An 18,403-nucleotide genomic window follows, 5' to 3' on the forward strand; every position below is an offset into this window, starting at 1 on the left:
TCCTGGATTAAGCCTGCTGAGCACATTTTACTGAGGTTTGCAACCAAAATACAAACTTTCGCTTGATACAGCTAGCAATGGAGATTTTGGACAAAAGACGATAGCCCAAGGAAGAGCTCTCATCGAGAATTTGGCTCAAGCCAATAGCAATGATTGTCTTGAATACGATCGCTCGACGAAGCAAACCGGAACAGACAACAAGGAGATAACTGAGTTGAAGAACATGATGAGCCAGCTTTTGAAGAGCAACAATCGCCCAATCTATGCTTGTGAGACCAACAATGGCGCAGAAGATGAAGGACCCAGTGATATCGATCACATTAATCTAGCCTTTCAAGAAGAAGAGGTGAACTATGTAGGATCACTAGTACCATATCAAAATCGCTTCAACAATGGTTTCAACAACAACTTCCGGAATGCAAATTACAACAATTTCTCTTACCGCAATCCAAATGTGGAGAATCCTCAAGATCAGTACTACCCACCTCAGCAAAAATCCTTCCAAAACAAGTTCCAAGGTGGAAACTTTGGAGGGACAGGAGCTTATCAACCGCGACAGCCATATAACTACCAAGGTACGGGGTTTAACAATCAATTTGTACAACAGCAAGGAGTCACGACGAACCAGCTAGCTTCACAAATCGGTAGACTTGAACAGTCCATCCAACAGCTCGTTATGACGAACGAAAAAGCATTTAAAGACGTGAACGTGAAAGTTGACTGCATGTACAATGACCTGAACGGGAAGTTTGAAGCTTTATCTTCGCACGTCAAAAAGCTAGACGTGCAAGTTGCCCAAACAACCGACTCTATGAAGAGGCAAAGTGGAGTTCTTCCAGGAAGAGTTGAAGATAACCCTAAGAGGTTTTGCAACGCCATAACAACATTGCCCGAAGAAGAGGCCAGAACCGATGGAGAGAAAGAAGAAACCCCAATCTTTGTACCACTTTACAAGGATGTCGATGCCAAGCAGCCACCATTTAAGGTACCTCAACGATCACCGTTTCAAAGGCTTACAAAAGCCGACGATCCGGGACGTTTTGTTTTCCAATGTTTCATTTCAGGAATCAAGTTCACAGACGGCCTGTGCGATTCCGGAGCCAATGTCAACATCATGTCAAAGACTTTTGCCGAAAAATTGGGCATAAAAACCTTAAGGACATCGACGGTTAAGGTTATCTTTGGAGATTCATCTCAAAAAGATACTGAAGGGGTGATTCATGATCTACAAGTTCTAGTGGGAGACAAGATTGTTCCAGCAGATTTCCAAGTCCTGGAGATGGATAAAGACGAGGAGAGGCCACTCATTTTGGGAGACCATTCCTAGCTACCGTAGGAGCAGTAATCGATCACGCAAACCGGCATGCTGTTTTCCTCAATGTGGATCACAGAAGGTACTACCCAACTATCCTAGACGATTTTCCAAGCAAAGGAAACGGGCCAAAAAAGAAAGAAAAAGAGAAGCCGAAAGCTTTTGCAAAGATCAAGATCATCATTCCACCGGATGCAACAGAAACTAGTGAGGACCAAATCCAGGAGCTGATCGAAAACACAAAAAAGGTTTTAAACAATATTAAAGTCCGAAAGAAGAGTAAAGGAAAGAAGACGGCTCCTCAAGGAGAAGAAGTAAAACCTCCAGCGATCGTAAGCGATAAAGGCACATCAAGTGGAGTGCCATTCAAATCAGGCTGATTCTTCATGCCTACGTCGAGCTAAACGACTTAAAACAAAAGCGCTTAATGGGAGGCAACCCATTTAGGTACTTTTTCTTTTAGTTTTCTTTTCCTTTTTAAAATTTATGTTTTCTTTTCCTTTTAAGTTTCAGATATTTTATAAAACAAAAACACAAAAAAAAATCAGAAAATTAGAAAAACTAAGAAGAAAATGGTAGGTTTTTAGCTGCTCGGCCCGGCAAAGACCAGAAAGTTGGACAAAGGCCGCAGGAGAAAGAGCCGCGGTCGCGACCAACCGACCCGCGACCAAGGGAACATCGACCGCGGCACCGTGAATGTGACCGCGGCCGAGCCCTCAATCGCCGCGGTCGCGCGTCTCCTGACCGCGGTCGTTGGTCGTTGAGACGGGAATGCGGATTTCCACCGCTTTTCAAAAGTTCCCGGAGTTTCCCGGTGATTTCTGTAGTATTCCTGGTAAAGCCCGTTAAGATTTTCCGTAAGTTTTAAACCTTCCTTGCGTGCAAGACAAGAAATGTAAGTTCCCGTAAACTTAAAAATTCCCGGAAATTTTCCGTTTTTTCTAGAAAAACGCTTTTTAAAGAAAGGAAATACACTTGTTGGATCAAAACTTCTTTTTCTCTTCTCTTCCAAAGATTTGGAGATTTAGGAGATAGAACACATTTTTCAATCCTTAAGCTTTTTAAGAGATTCTTGGTCCAAACCTCACTCTTTTTCAAAGCTGATTTCAATTCTGTCATCAATTCTCTCATTCCAGCAAGGTATGAAGCTCAAACTCGCCATTTTTTACTTGATTTTAGAACTTAGGTTTTTCTTAAAAAGCCCAAATCTTGGTTTATTGATGGTGAAAATAGCTTAAGAACAAAAGATTTTCCTTTTAGGTTATCTAGAAATCGATTTTAACACTTAGATTAAGAGGAATTGAGATTTTTGAAATTTGGATTCTACATGCTTTATAAAAATCGAATTTGGAACAGCAAAAATTGATGAATCTGATTAAGTCTTGTGTGATTAGTGATTAGTATTGGGTAACCTATAGATTTGACATTGAAATTGCTCATTAAAACCGATTTTTAGAAGATTTCTATGTTGAGAACATAAAAAATCCGAATCTAGTCATGACCTACTCGATTTCTTTGATTTAATGTCAATTCTGCTTGCTCATGGTTTTAATTAATCTCTTTATACTAGTATTAGTATAACTGATCTTAATGTGTTAAAATCAGCATCCATATTCACTTTTTTTCCAAGAATCATTTTGTTTTGCAGAAAAATGGAACAAACCAGATCCCGAAGAAGCCGTCGCACTGGTGACAGCTCTGAGGACATTCCCGATGATGCTACTCTAGGAGAGTACATGCCGAACCAAGCCAGACCAAGAAGAAGAAACTATGTGAGATTCCTCCAGCACTCAAGAGAAACACGAGCAGCTCCTGAGCCACCACAGATTCGATACATTGGCAAGGAGATAAACCCGAGAGTGGACTATGCAATACGTTTCAAGAAGCTTAACATCAAACCCACGCCTTGCATTGATTATCATACACTTGAGATGCTTGGGATCAGAGAAGATGTAATCTGGTACATCGATGCACTTAAGTTGAGACCCTACATGGAGCTGAACCTTCCAACTTATCCTGAGCTAGTCCGCGAGTTCTTAGCAACTATTACACTCCACCACACGAAGAGGAGGAACCCCAGAGCATCAGATGTCATCTTGTCATTCTCTATCCGCGGACAGCCTTACTCGCTCACCATTTCTGAACTTTGTGAGGCTCTTAAGCTTCCATACACCGATGACATTTACCTTGAAGATGAACCCGATTTTAACTTGTGGAGAGAGATGGGTCATGGAGTCTATGATAGCGGGAGATCCAAGTCAGCCCTTCTTACTCATTCTGCAGTGAGAGTTGTGCACAAACTCTTAGCACACACTATTTTCTCTAGAGCCAACATGGGATGTGTTTTGAAGACCGAGCTCATTACACTTCAGATGCCATTTATGGACAACCCACGACTTGCTAGCTTTTCCTGGATAATAGCACAAAACATGGTAAAGGTGAAGCATGATTTACATCGTTGCGAGGACGCTACTCCAGCTTACAGGAGTGCTATTACAGCGATACTACAGGCTGTAGGATTCGATTTCTCATCTGATGATCCACTTCTCGATGTCTGGTATGACTTACTTTATCTCTCTCGCGATCACACTATCTCTCGTGCCGCTTTCGATCCAGACAGGTTTGGTTACAAGTATTGCACTGGCACTGAGGAACACCGAGTTTGCTTGCCTTCGGCATCAGTCCCGAGAATGTGTAACGGAGGACGTCCGCGATGGACTCCAGAACCCGATGATTTTCTGCCACCTGTACCTTGTCTACCATTCACCATTGGCCAATACATAGTGGCCAAGGCAAAACGCGATGCAGCTGCGGCCCGTGCTCACTTTCGACCATCTGTTTCGACCGGCCACACCTCATCATCTACATCATCGCACACACATTCTGATCTGGAGCGCAGAGTTGAGAGACAGGGACGACGCTTTGAGCGCGTTGTCACCTTCCTACAGGAGCAGCACCAGTTTGCAGCAGACACATCGGAGGATGAGTGATTGATCAGCACTTCACTGCCATCACGGTTCTATCATCATTTTCTTTTCTTTTATCTTATTTTATTTCGCTTTTATTCACCATCTTCTCACCAACTTTTTCACACTAGGGACAGTGTGATTTAAGTCTGGGGGAGGATGTCTATCCGTACTAATCATTTTCTTGCTTTCGCTTTCAAATTTCAAGCACTTTTTAAATTTTAATATGTAACCTATTCGACATTGAGTATTTTTCAGGAATGTTTGACACAAAACTATGATGATTTAGACCTGCACGCTTCTACACTATGCATGATAGCTCATTTGTGGTTAGCACTAGACTAGGCGGTAGCTAGAGTACTTGCACTACGAACTCCCACCAGAGGACTTCTATTCATGGAAATTCTTTCTGACAGGATATACTAGCTCATTTTATTTGACCTTAATATTGGCATCTAATTTTTTCATCATTGATTTTAGGCAGGCATCGACATACACATCTAGGACGTCTTTTACCCTCACTTTTACCACTCTTTTTCATCTTAGATGACCAGTTTATCTTTATCTGGTACCATACCCTAAACCCAAAACCCCTGTTTTCAATCCTCATGCATTCTCTCTTTAGTTTATATCAGCATATATGTGCAAAAACGTCGGAGAGAAGAGGAGCGACGCAGTTTTCAGTCACTCACAAAGGAGACTGAAAGGAATTGGGAAGGAAGAGTATCAGAAACCTCATGAAGCTTTACCAGACAGATTTTAACTGGTAATTTCGTGCTCTCTAAGACTCTATATCAAAAGGTGTTCCCTCTCTTCTAAAAAAAAAAAAAAAAAAACGAATGAAAAGAGAGAGGGAAACAAAAAGCCTAATGAGTCCTAGATTGTCGAAATTTGTGGAGCAATAAGCAACCACTATTCGTTTAAGGAACTATGGTTTTGATAGATTTATAAAAATCTAAGTCTGGGGGAGTTAGGAGAGAACCTAAGGAAGAAGACCAGTAACCTATGGCAAGAAGAAAGTGACTGAAAACTGTGGATACCAACAGCTTCACTCTCTCTTGCGGTTTTGCATAATATCCTGCATCCTCCATATCTTCAGGTAACCCGTAAACACTTTAAGCCTTACCCCTAAAATAACCCTTTTTGACACCTAGCCTAGATTGCCATGCCTAGACTTTCTTTGATGAGAACCACCGAGATTTTTAATGAATGTTAAGAGCTAGTTGACCGGAAGTTAGATCTTAGTGCATAGATTTCCGCATGACGGATTAACGGACTAGTTATGCCTATATTGCTAGTGAGAATTTTCAGGCTATTCCCGATTGATGCATACTGATTGATATTGGTCTAGAAGTTTGGTCTCTGAGATTTTGTTTAGTTCCTGCGTTTTCAAACCTCTCGCCGAGATTTAGCCTTTGTTTTGTTTGAGAACAAACAAAAGACTAAGCTGGGGGAGTTGATAACACCGGATTTTGACCATTTTTATGGATCACTTTAATGTCTTTTACAGGTGTTTTTACTCCATTTTTAAAGGTTTTCAAAGGATTTCTATGTTTTCGAATTTTAAAAGACTTTTCAGGTAATTTGGGATAAAGAGGCACAAATTGGAACAAAAAGACTCTTTTGGATAAATGCAGACCGTCAGAACTCTCATGGAGAGACGAAGACCTTCTCACCGTCTGATCACCCTCAAAATTGGACAACTTATAGACGAATCAACCAGCTTTCAAATGCACTTGGTTTGGAGACATTCCAACGGTTGGATCTCAAGATATTCCATTAGCCCCGGAGCCACTCGAAGACGGCCAGCAAGTCATGCGACTGCGGCCAACAGCCCATTCCCCGCGGTCACAAGCCTCCCGATTGTAGCCAACCATCTATTCCCCGCGGTCACGTCATTCCCAACCGTGGCCGGCTAACTCCGAACTAAAGCCCATATTTCTGAAGCCCAAAGTCATTCTCAGCCTCAATTCCGGAACCCTAGAGACCATGGAGTATTGAAGACTATAAATACTTGTCATTTAGGTCGTTTTTAGAGAGACCCCTTCATACTTTACAGAAACCCTTTTTCCTTTAGCCGTTTTTATGCGATTTTTGTAGAAGATTGTTCAAGTCCGAGTTCTTCAATAGAGAAGCTTTCTTCATCTCTTTTCTTTACTGTTTTTGATTACTTTTATTAAAACCAATGATGATGTCGAACTCAGCCATGTCTGAGTAGATCCCGAGTTGGTCTTAAGGTTCCCAAAAGGGGCTCTTATAATCGATTAAGACATCTAGGTTTATAGATATGGGATTTCAACTTTGTTCTCTGTTTATTCTTGTTCTTATTGCATGTATGCTTGATTGATCACCTAGTATCTGATCTAGATAGTTAGTGTTGCGAAAGTTTTCATTAAGTATCAGCCCTAGAATGAAACAGGAGATTTTTCCGTAGGAGTGGAAACCTACCTGCGGCGATCGTGAGTATTGACGAGTCTTGTGCACCTCTTGCGTTCTCTCCCTTCCAGGGCCAGAGTGGAAACCTACTGGTCAGGGTTGCGAGAAACAGTTGGTTATGATCACGACAGTGACATAGTCATACCGCCGTACTCTAGCTCTAGAACCCTATATATCGATATCCGTCAATCTCAATCTATCTACCCTAGTGTCAAAACCGATTATGATCCCTTAGAGTTCCCAAAAGCTCAGCGTTTTTAACCATAGTTTACAAAGCAATCGATTTTTACTTGCTTATTTAGATCTGCATTTCAATTGCCTTAGTTCGATATTTTACTTGCTCTACTTGCTTTCCATTCGATTTTTCTACTTGCTTTCTAGGATAGATTTATTTGCTTTCTTTAAGTTTTAGTTTAATTCGCGATAAACAACCAACCTTTAAAACCAATCTAGTCTAGACATAAAGTTAAAAACCGTAGAAGAATACCAGGCACACAAATCTCTGTGGATTCGATCCCTAAATACTACAACTGATTAGTTGTGCACTTGCGGCTTTCATTTGTTTTTGTTAAGGGTAAAACTTGTTCCCTCACGCAGTTGACACGCATTCAGCATGGAATTAGAATAGACATATGTATGATTAACCAATTCTGACCATCTTAATCAACTAATCACTTAGATCTGATAATTAACTCTCGGTCTCATGCCAGAAAAAATATCATGCATTAGACATTGAATTCGTGTGCTCACATCTTCTCTATTGGTAGCTCTCGACTCCTATAGCGAATATGTTCTTCTGAAGCTAGGTATGGATGATCTGATAAAAACACTCTCGTGGCTCTGATCGATCCTAGGCTCAGAGAATAGGTCATGAATCTACTCTCATGCAATATGAACAACTTAGAAGAGATGAGATCCAGAATATGGTCTAGAAACTTAGAAATCCTAGTCGATATGTATGTCTATCGAAATCTTCAAACAACTTGACTCTCTAGGACAAATCTACATGATGCAAAGAATGATAAAAGACATAGAAGAATGCAAAAGAATGAAACAGAAAAGTTAATAAGACAAAAAGGAGAAAGAAAAATGGATCTGGAGAATAATTCCCATCTCCATCGCCTAACCTTAGAAAAACAAAGTTTGGTGGCTCAAAATCTCATTACAGGAGCACACCCGTTAGGGCTGCTAAGAAATGTATTTATAGATCCTAGGGTCTTTCAGGTATTATTTATGGCTTCTCTGAAAAAGGAATGGTGAAGTGGGCTTTGATGTTGGGCCTTGTGGCTTGTCCTAAGGTCCACCCGGGGTGAGAGTCTTCCAGGACAGGTACAACATGGGTTTCATGCGGGTGAGAGTCTTCCAGGACTGGTGAATTGGGTCAACTTGTTCTCCATGTATCTTTTGATTTCACCGTTGGATCTTCGTGATGTAAAGTGATATGGAAAGCAGTTGTCTCCTCTTGATTGTCTCCAAATTTGAGCTGGATCAGACGGTGAGAAAGTCTTCTTTTGAGGCTGAACTTCTGACGGTCTGACTCTGAGCTGAAAAAGTTGATTTCTTCCATTTTGCCATCATTTTCTCTAAGTTTCCTGAAAAGAGCCTTGAAACTACAAATACATGGAAATCATAATAAAAGTTCCTAAAACTGATTAAAACCTTCGAAAAAGCATTTGAAATCAATGGTGAAAATGGGTACAAATACGGTGTTATCACCAATCCCAACTTGGTCTCCTTCAAACAATTTTCTAACTTCTTCAAAACCTTAATTGAAGTCTTAAATTTTAAGGAAAAAATTGGGGGTTTTGAAAACATTTGTGCTCAAGCTATAGGTTTTCGGCAAAAATCTGTTTTTCTTGAATCAATAATCATTTTGGAACCGTTTCCAAACAGTAGATCGTCAGAAAATATAAATCCAGGTCTGAATTTTCAATTCAGAAAGGCCTCCCTATATTAAAGAATGATTCGTAATGGTTTAATAATGTCTTCCTGAATCATTAAACCTTCAGGAATACCTTTAAAATGTTTATGTATTTGTTGTTTTATATACCTACAAGTCTCAATAGTTTGTTTAAATCTTTGTTTTATTCAGGAATAATTTCAGGAAGGAATTCGTAGTAGTTTAGGAAGGTCTTCCTGAATAATAAACCTTCAATGATCATGTTTTAAATATCTCTTAGATTTCAAATGTATGAATGATAACTTGAGTTTTTGAAGATCTTAGGGTATCAATCCCTTTGTCTGTTGTAGGACAAAGGTTATCAATCCAAGGTGTGGAGTTTGGTACACTAGACTATGTGATCAGCTCTTAATCAAAGCAAAATAAGATGGTTTGTTTCAAACAAGTGACAGAATTGCAATTAAACTAGATTAAGCTAATGAACTAAGCAAACAAACAAACAAAGACAAGATGATGATGATATGAATATGATGGAATCATGGAGCTCTAGACATGATAGTTGGCTAAGGTGCATTATTGATCAATTAAGTTGCTTATGACAAGAGAAATATTATACAAACAACTTAGAATTCAAAACAAGTCTACTCTTTCCCAAACAATAAAACACTAAACCAAACATTGCTCATACCTAATCATCATTAGAGACAAAATGAAAGGAATGCATTATGAATCAATTCTAATATGTCATTTATGCATTTAACAAAACAAACATTCACATGACATTAATGCATAAACCTCTATAATAGCTGGTTCATGCATTTCATCAAACACCTTTTGGGTGGATGAAATGCCAAAGATCTGGGTTAGAGAGATCATCTAAAACCCAGCATTAAGATCAGCTATTTAGAGAAATGAAAACATAAATCTAGTCCTAAGCACCCTAATCTAATACTTTTGCACCTTAACCTACATATCTAGAACTCCGTTAAAAGAAAACTACTCACTAATCATAATTAGCACACATAATCCTTTGCAAGATGTGTTGTTAATAATGATTAGAAGCTTTGAATGATGAAAAGAAATGATAAGATGTAAAGAAAACATTTAAATTTGATTAAACTCAAAGAAGATTCTTCACAAATTATGGGTTTGTCACAAAAGAGGCAAGTTCTAAAAGAGGATAAAAGGTAAGTAGGGTTTTGCACCCCAAAATGTATTTATAGCCTAAGGTTCGGACCGGGTCAGCTCAGGACAAACTGGGTACAGAATCAGTTTTCTTGGGTAAAAGTAGGTGTGCCACGAGGTCAAGTCCCAGTTCCATGTCGAGGCATGCATGTCGAGGCAGTGAAATCTGGGTTTTGGTTCAAGAACACGTGCATGCCTCGGGTTGATCTTCACGAGGTATATAAGTCGAGGCAGGTATGTTCTTGCTCAGGAAGGGTGAAAAGAAGAGTCCTAGAGGTAAAGTGTGCTGTGGCTTGACGTCGAGATTTTTCACCATTCGGTTAGGCTTTGGCCTTGGGTTGAAAACATGTCGAGGGGTGCACCCGAGGTTTTGCATGTTTTCATTCGGTCTTTGCCTCGGTTTCCCTGATGAGCCGAGGCTTCCAAGTCGTGGCCTGTTGTGTAGAGGTGTCTCGGGTCAGGTGAGTCGAGGCATTAAATTCAAGGCCTTGTTTGACACTTAGAAGAATTCAAACCCAAACAGATAATTAAGTCCATTGCTTGATACTTAGTCCTTTGGAGAAAGATTTGCTGAACGAGGTTGCCTCGAGTTCATTAGGTAGAGGCCTTGGTGTCGGAGCTTCCCTGAGGGGAGTTGAGAAACCATGCCACAAGATGAATTGAGTCGAGGCATTGTTGTCGAGGCATACCCTTCACTTGTACACTGACAGCTTCAATACTACTCAGGATTCAGGAAAGACATGTGAATGCTTGAACTGGTGTAACTCCCAAACCAATGATCAAAAAGACTCAGAACCAGATCTAGAAGGAAGTAAACTAAATGACCTAGAACTTTGATGAAGATCTTGAGTGCATCTGGGGAGAGCAAGGCTTCCCGGACGGCTGTTCTTTGAGGCGCACCAGAATAATCCAGAAATGGTTCTGAGACATGTTCTTCTCCTGCTTGCGATAACTTATAGCTCAACACTCCAAATGAAATTATTTCAAGCGTTATGGAAAGGTGAATCAGAGATCTCAAATCTTGATGAAGGCTCCGAAAACTGTGTCGGAAGGTAAGGGCTTCGTTTTGGGTGATCTTTGAGGCGCATCAGATCGGTCTGGAATGGATGCGAGACAGGTTCATCTTCTGTTGCCCATACCATTCAGCTCACTGCTCCAAATCCATTGATGACAAGTGTTTTAGAACAGTGATTCAATCCTCTTGATTTTTGATGAAGACCATGGAAGTTGAATCGGATGGGAATGCTTTCTCGTATTGCAATCTTTGAATCCCCTTGTCAAAGTAGCACAAAAGAGGTTGTCAATCCAAGAATGTGGTGATAGACACTAAGCTATGTGATCAGTTTCTCAATTCAAGTAAACAGGTGAGGTTTTGATTGATTAATAACAACTAAAAACTTAAAACAATATTTGTGTTCAAAGTCTTGAGAAGAAAGATCAGGTTCTATGCTCTTATCTTTTGATGCTGAGCCATCAATCTTTGTGTTCATCATCTTTAGATCATCAAGTGTAGGAGACCATGAGAGCAAGATGTCTTCTTCCCTGATCAATGGCAGTTCAGTCCCATCCTTGTAAACAGAGTTGGTGTGAGGTTGTTTTTCCATTTCCACAGCTGAGAGAGATTGGGATCCACCCAGAATTCCAGCACTGCCCACATATTTCATCTCAAGTACCTTAGGCGGTTCTATCTCTTGGACAACTGATCCACAGAACTCAGCTAAAGGAGGTGTAACAGGGTAAAAGACATCCTTATCCACTTTTGAAAGCACCACTCTTTGAGTATCAAAGTCAATCATTGCACCAGTGGTGTTTAGAAATGAAGTTCCAAGCAATAGGGGGAGTTCTTTGGTCTTCTTCATCTTCATGATCACAAAATCAGTGGGAATTATGCATTCACCAACCTGTAGTGGATAATTTTCCAAAAACCCATATGGTTTCTTGGAGTAGGAATCTCCAAAGGTAATAGAAGAAGGGTAGGAAGTTATAGACTTGACCTTTAGCTTCTCCATCATGTCCTTGGACATTATGCTAACACTTGATCCTGAGTCACACAAAGCATTCTCCACTTTAAAGTTGCCAAGAGTGCAAGAGATGGTGAACTTCCCTGGGTTGCCTAGCTTTAGGAGGGAGGTGGGTTTCATCTGAGTTGATTCAGAGGTGGAGGCACTATCTGTTGGCTTTGCTTGACCAGTTGGCAGCTCCTTTGTTTTAATAGATACTGAATCATTCCCTTGCTGAACAGAAAAAACTGAACCGGCTGCCCCCACACTTTCATTCTCAATGTCCTCATTGAGTTCATGTAAGAAGCCCATGAAATCCTCTATAATGGCATTTTCATCCACATGGGTGTGTGCATTCTCATTACAAACTTGACCATAAAGGAGGTCTTCAATTTCTTGCACAGCAGCTGAATGGTCATCATTGGAGTATATGGCATTGCAATAATCTTTTGAGTTTTGAAGAGCTTTACCAGGAAGAGAGACTTGTGGTTCAGAAGTGCAGATGCCATTATTTCAGCTCCTAGTGTCTCCAGGTCGGATACCATCTTTTGTTGTCCTATTAAGAGCTGTTGGAGAACAACATTGAAGTCAGGACTTTGTTGAACAGGTGGTGGGGCAAAACCAGGAGGTGGTGGCCTTTGTTCTAGGCTGACTTGATTTGTGAAGCTATTCCCTTGATTCTGAACCGCTGGTTGCTGAAAACCCTGTTGACCTTGGGAGTTACCTTGGTACTGATTCTGTTGAACAAAGCTTTGAGGAGGGTATATTTGGTGTTGGGGGTTGGCCACATTGTTGCTCCTATAGGACACGTTCTGGTGGTTATTGAAGTTGTTGTAACCATTGAACTTGTTTTGATTCCCAATGAAGTGCAACTCCTCTTCAGTGAGACCCTCTTCATTTGTATTTGTGAAGCATCTCTTTTCCTCACTCACATAGTTTATAGGCTTTTGAGTGGCAGCTAGGGCTTTGTCAAGCTTGATATTCAGCACTTTGATCTTCTCTTCCAGTCCTTGGTGTTTACCAGAATCTTCTCCTCTATAGCTTCTATCATAATCTTCCCCATAAGTGTCTTGGCTCATGGCTAAGTTCTCAACAAGTTCCATAGCTGCATTGATTTCTTTTGTCAAGAAATTTCCATTTGATGCTGGGTCCAACTGAATCGTGATCTTAGGAACAGCTCCTCTATACAAAGTGCTAAGGAGAGAGGCTTCTGAAAAGCCATGATGTGGACACTTATTTGTGTAGCTTCTAAACCTGTCCAAAGCTTCTCCAAAGGTCTCATTAGAATGTTGAGTGAAGCTGGAAATCTGGTTCCTTAGCTTTGCAGTCCTTGAGCTTGAGAAGAACTTGGATAGAAAGGCAATCTTGCATTGCTCCCATGTGTGGATGGATCCTCTTGGGAGGTTCTTTTCCCACTGATGTGCCTTATCTCCAAGGCTGAATGGGAACAATCTCAGTTTGAAGCTCTCTTCAGATACCCCATTGATCTTAGTGAGATCACAAACTCTGTCAAACTGATCCAGATGCTCCAAGGGATCCTCCATAGGTAAGCCATGGAACTTCTGATTCTGAACCATATTGATCAAAGAGGCCTTCACCTCAAAGTTGTTGTTTTGGATAGGAGGTGGCCTGATTCCTGCTCCATACTGGTGTGCATAAGCTCGGTCATTCTCACCAACAAAGACTGGTGGAGGCTGATGATGTCTGTGTGGGTTTGGGTGGGGCTGTGGTTGATTAACCTGAGGTCGGTCTTGGTTCTGGTTATCCTGAGCGTGTCCCTGATGGACCTGAGCCTGTTGAACTTGAATTCCAATCCCATTACCAGCTCTTTGACCGTGATCAGCTTCTTGAGCCTTATGTTCATTCCCAACTTGCTGATTCATTCCTAACCTCTCCAAGTGAACAGCTCTTTCTCTTTGTCTTCTGGATTGGCTTCTTGTGATCATAAACCTGAAAACAAAGACAGATCTTGAAAGGTGATCAGTAAAACAAAAGAAACTTGATCTCAAAAACTATATCAGAAACTAATGCTAACAATCCCCACACAATATGGCTACGGCGCCAATTGATAAGTAAGGTTTTTAAGGCCTTAAGAAGGGTTATCAATCCCCTTGTCAAATTAGTATAAAGGGTGTCAATCCATATGTGTGGTAGTTAGGCACTAGTTTATGTGATAAGTTCTTAAGTCAAGTGATCAAAGATGAGTTTTGGTGTGAACAAAGTAACAAGAAAGCATAAAACAAGAAACAAACAAGCTATAATTAATGAACTAAGCAAGCAAACAAAACAAGATGATGGTGATTAAGCAAATGATAAAAGCTAAACCTCTAGATGTGATCATTGATTAGGGTGCTTTAGCTATTGAATCATGATGCTAAGAACATAATGCAACACTTGCTACTCTTTAGTCTAGACTTCTTAATCAGATTAATTCATTCCCATGACAATAATCCCTTTGCAAATCACTTAATCAAGTCTAAAAACCATTAGATATAATCAAGCAATCAGCAAGCATAATGCATCAAGCCTAATAAGTGACCAAACAATCTCTCAACCAAGAAGACTGAATCTTATACAGAAAGACATAACAAGCAATCACATGATCTCAAACATTTCAACTTAGAACTCTAATCTAGACTAATCCTCTCATGAAGGCATTAATCTCTACACTAATCCACTTTTAAACCAAATCATCATTTGTGAAATATGAATCAATGAGCATTAAGAAACAGTTCTAATATGTCATTCATGCATTTAACAAATCATTCCGATGATGAAAAAGGCATAAACCCTTAAGTTAGCTCATTCAGGCATTTCATCAAACACCTTGTGGGTGGAGAAATGCCTAAGTTCTAGATCAAGCTTATAATGAGAGATCTAGCATTAAGAGCAGCTAACTAAGGAAATGAAATGATAATCTAGACCCTAAACATGACAAATCAAACATCTAAGCACCCTAATCTACACACCTAGAAGTTTAAAAGATGACTACTCACTAATCATGAAGAACAGATCTAATCTTTTGCAAGAGATGATGTTAATCATGATTAGAAGCAGAAATGAGATGATGAGATGATAAGAAACAGCTTTGGAATGATCAAATCCCTTAGATATCTCTTAATCAAACTCGTTTTTACACTAAAAAGGAAAGAGAAACAAGAGAAAAACAAAGCTTAAGTCTTGGAAAAAACCCTAAAAAGCATATATAGTGTCTCTTCCGGACCGGGTCAGCCCAGGACAAACTGGGTCCTGACCCGGCTTTGATGGATAGTGGTGTGGTTTGCCACGGTCAGATGATGCTTGGACAGACCATGGCAAACTGACTGTGGCAAACAGATAGTGTCAAAGTTCTTGGACAGATTCTTCATGATCAAGGTTGCCATGGCTTGATTTACACCATGTCTAGTGGCCGTGTCTCTTCTTTTCTGGGTTTGGGTGATGAACTTCTTGGATTGCCACGGTATAGTAGCTCTTGGTCAAGCCCCGTGGCAAGTGGTCGTGTCAAAAGCCGAAGGTGTGTAAGTTGCCATGGTCAAGTCCTAGACTGTGGCATTCAAACCGTGTCAAAACCCAAATGCTTGGAAAGTTCCTCCCAGCCAAGTGTTTGTTTGCCACGACCGTGGCATGAAGATCGTGTCAATCGCCGAAGGTGTGTAAAAGTTGCCACGGTCAAGTCCCAGACCGTGGCATTCAAACCGTGTCATGTTTCACTTAGCTCGCATCATTCAGGGCTGTCTGGACCACTTCGCATTCCGGAGAGTGTAACTCATAAGATACTTGTCCGAATTGAGTGATTCCGGTTGCAGAGGCGAGAGGACTCATATATCTACAACTTTGGTGAAGGAAGCGTCGGTGCTTGGGAAGTGGAAGGCTTCCTGAAGGGCTCATCTTCGCAGTGAATTTACACGATCAGAGAGAGGCGTCTAGACATGTGTCCATTCCGGAGACCGTATATTTCTGATCATAGATCTGAATTGAATGATCTTGGACTTTCTGGAAAGAGGACTCAAATATCTCTGATTCTCGTGAAGGCCCCGGAAACCGAATCGGTCTGGAAGTGCACCGTCCTTCGCATTCTTCCGAGATCATCGGCTTGGTCCAAAACGGCAGCGATACAGGAGTTTCTTCCGACGAGCTTAACTTTCTAATCTACTCCAACTTTGATGAAGCCCCGACAACTGAATCGGACCGGAAGGTTCCTCGGACAGGCGATCATTCAGGAGTATCGGATTGCTCTGGAATGGATGCGAGAGAGGTCTGTCTTCCGGTGACCGTATCTTTCAGCTCAGTGCTCCAAATGCCCTGATTCAACCTGTCCTGGGTTCTTGACTCAGTTATCTCCAATTTTGCTGATTCAACCTGTCCGGTGACACGATTTCGGAAATGTATCTGTATCCGGGATTTTTGGCCGAGAGACTTGACCGCGGTACGTGTTTTTGGCCGAGAAAGCTACCCGCGGGAAGGATTTTGGCCGAGAATCTTCGGCCATCAGTACATCATTTTGCCTAGAAACCCAAAACTGCTCATTTTCACCATTTTTGATCATTTCAACTCCATTTCTTCATCTGAATCACATCCTCCACTCCATATAAGCTCCAAAAGCACCTGTTTAACACTCCAAACCATGCAAAACTCTCTTGGACCTAATGCAATCTCCTAAGTCCTAAAACAATACCTAAAGACCTAAAATGTATGCAAATGAGACATAATTTGGACTAGAATATGTACATTAAATGATGCAATTTATGAATATATCAATTACTCACTAATCATGACCAACACACTAGATCCTTTGCAAGATGTGTTGTTAATCATGATTAGAAGTGTGATTTGATGATGAGAAATGATAAGACAAGATGGAAACCACTCTTTAATCGATATTAAACTCAAAAACAAAAGTCTTGACCAATGGTTCTTTCACCAAAAAGGAAAGGAGACAAGGATAAGATAAGGTTCTCTCCAAATTAGGTCTAAAAAGTATTTATAGTGGTCTTGGACGAACCGGGTCAGCCCGGAACAAACCAGGTACGGTCAAGCCGTGGTCTAAAAGATGAGGTTTTGCCACGGTCTATCAGTTCTTGGTCAAGCCGTGGCAGTGACTGTGTCAAGTCCTGAAGCTTCTGTTCTTGGATGAATCTTGGTGCCACGGGTTCCCTCTGGTCGTGATGCATGGCCGTGTCAAAGTTTTCTGGACCCGGATGAAGAACTGGTTGGAGGTGGCACGGTCTGGCTTGGTCCATGTTTCCAGGGCATGGCGAAGGAGTTGAACATTCGGTGATTGCCTCGGCCAGATGAATGGCCGTGTCTACTGAGCGTGTCAAATCCCGAATGTCTGCATAAAGTTGCCACGGCCAAGTCCAAAGCCGTGGTGTGGAGACCGTGTAAAGTGCCGAAGGATTGCATCTAGTGCCACGGTCAGATGTGGACAGTGGCATTCCACCGCGTCAACCTTACACTTAGCATAATTTCCATGCTCTTGATGCTCGAAGGATATGTGTGTCTCTATTTCTCCGGAACTCACAACTCCAAATGGAACGATCTCAGCTGTCCTGGAAAGAGGACTCAGTTATCTCAAATATTATGAAGGCCCTGTAGACTGAATCGGTCTGGAAATGCATCGTCCTTCGCAATCTTCGGAGCTCATCGGGTCGGTCTAAAATGGCAGCGAGACGGGCGTGCATTCCGACGAGCTTAACTTTCTGCTCACATCTCCAAATGGGACGATCTCAAGTGTTCCGGAAACTAGACGTAATCCTCTTGATTCTTGATGAAGACACCGGAGGTTGAATCGCATTGAAAGTCCTTCGTCCCACGCGATCAAAGTGAGGGTTTTGTCTGCACCAAACCATCTGTTCGAGTTGCTGTACACAGGTGAGGGTTCCTCCATGATCCCAGCTCCAAGTTGCTCCAAAAAGTCTTCAAATGACCTGAGAACACTCCAAAAATGCAGGAAACTCTAGGACATAATGCAAATCCTAGACAAAGCTAGAACCAAGGACAAACTCTAACAAAACTAGCTAAATGTATGCATGAGACTCAATCTTTGGACAAAAATGCAATCCTAAATATGACAAATTATGAATACATCAGTATCAGATCAGGAACTTTTTGGCCGAGAAATCACGTACCGCGGTATGTGTTTTAGCCGATAAACATATTTTTCCGAGACATAGAATGTTGGCCGATAAAAACTTGGTCCAGTACATGTTTTGGCCGATCCCTGCTTTCTGGGAAGGATTTTTGGCCGATCCCTGCTTCCTGGGAAGGATTTTTGGCCGATAAAAATCTTCCTGCGGTAAGCAATTTTTCCGATAACCTCCACAACCTCATTTTCACCATTTCTTGACGTTCTTTCACCATTTCTTCATCTGGTTCCATCTTTTCCACTCTAAATGAGCTCCAAAGCACCTGAATGACACTCCAAACATGCAAGACTCTTTTGGACCTAATGCAAAGTCCTATAAATCTAAAAAAAGGACAAAACATAAAGAATTTATCTAAAATGCATGCATGAGACTCTAGTCTTGGACCAAAAAATGCATCATAAACATGCAAAGACATGAATATATCAACTCCCCCACAGTTACTCTTTGCTTTCCCCCAA

At 41.1% G+C, this 18,403-nt stretch overlaps 1 non-coding gene across 1 annotated transcript; it reads left to right on the forward strand.

Annotated features, from left to right (window-relative positions):
* Window positions 1-13,014: 13,014 nt before the first annotated feature.
* Window positions 13,015-13,121, forward strand: LOC112086072. Its single transcript, XR_002899296.1, has one exon. It is a non-coding gene; the product is annotated as a small nucleolar RNA R71 (small nucleolar RNA).
* The last annotated feature ends 5,282 nt before the right edge of the window (window positions 13,122-18,403 follow it).

This window comes from Eutrema salsugineum, unplaced genomic scaffold (assembly GCF_000478725.1).
Source record: "Eutrema salsugineum unplaced genomic scaffold, Eutsalg1_0 scaffold_24, whole genome shotgun sequence".
Taxonomy (NCBI): domain Eukaryota; kingdom Viridiplantae; phylum Streptophyta; class Magnoliopsida; order Brassicales; family Brassicaceae; genus Eutrema; species Eutrema salsugineum.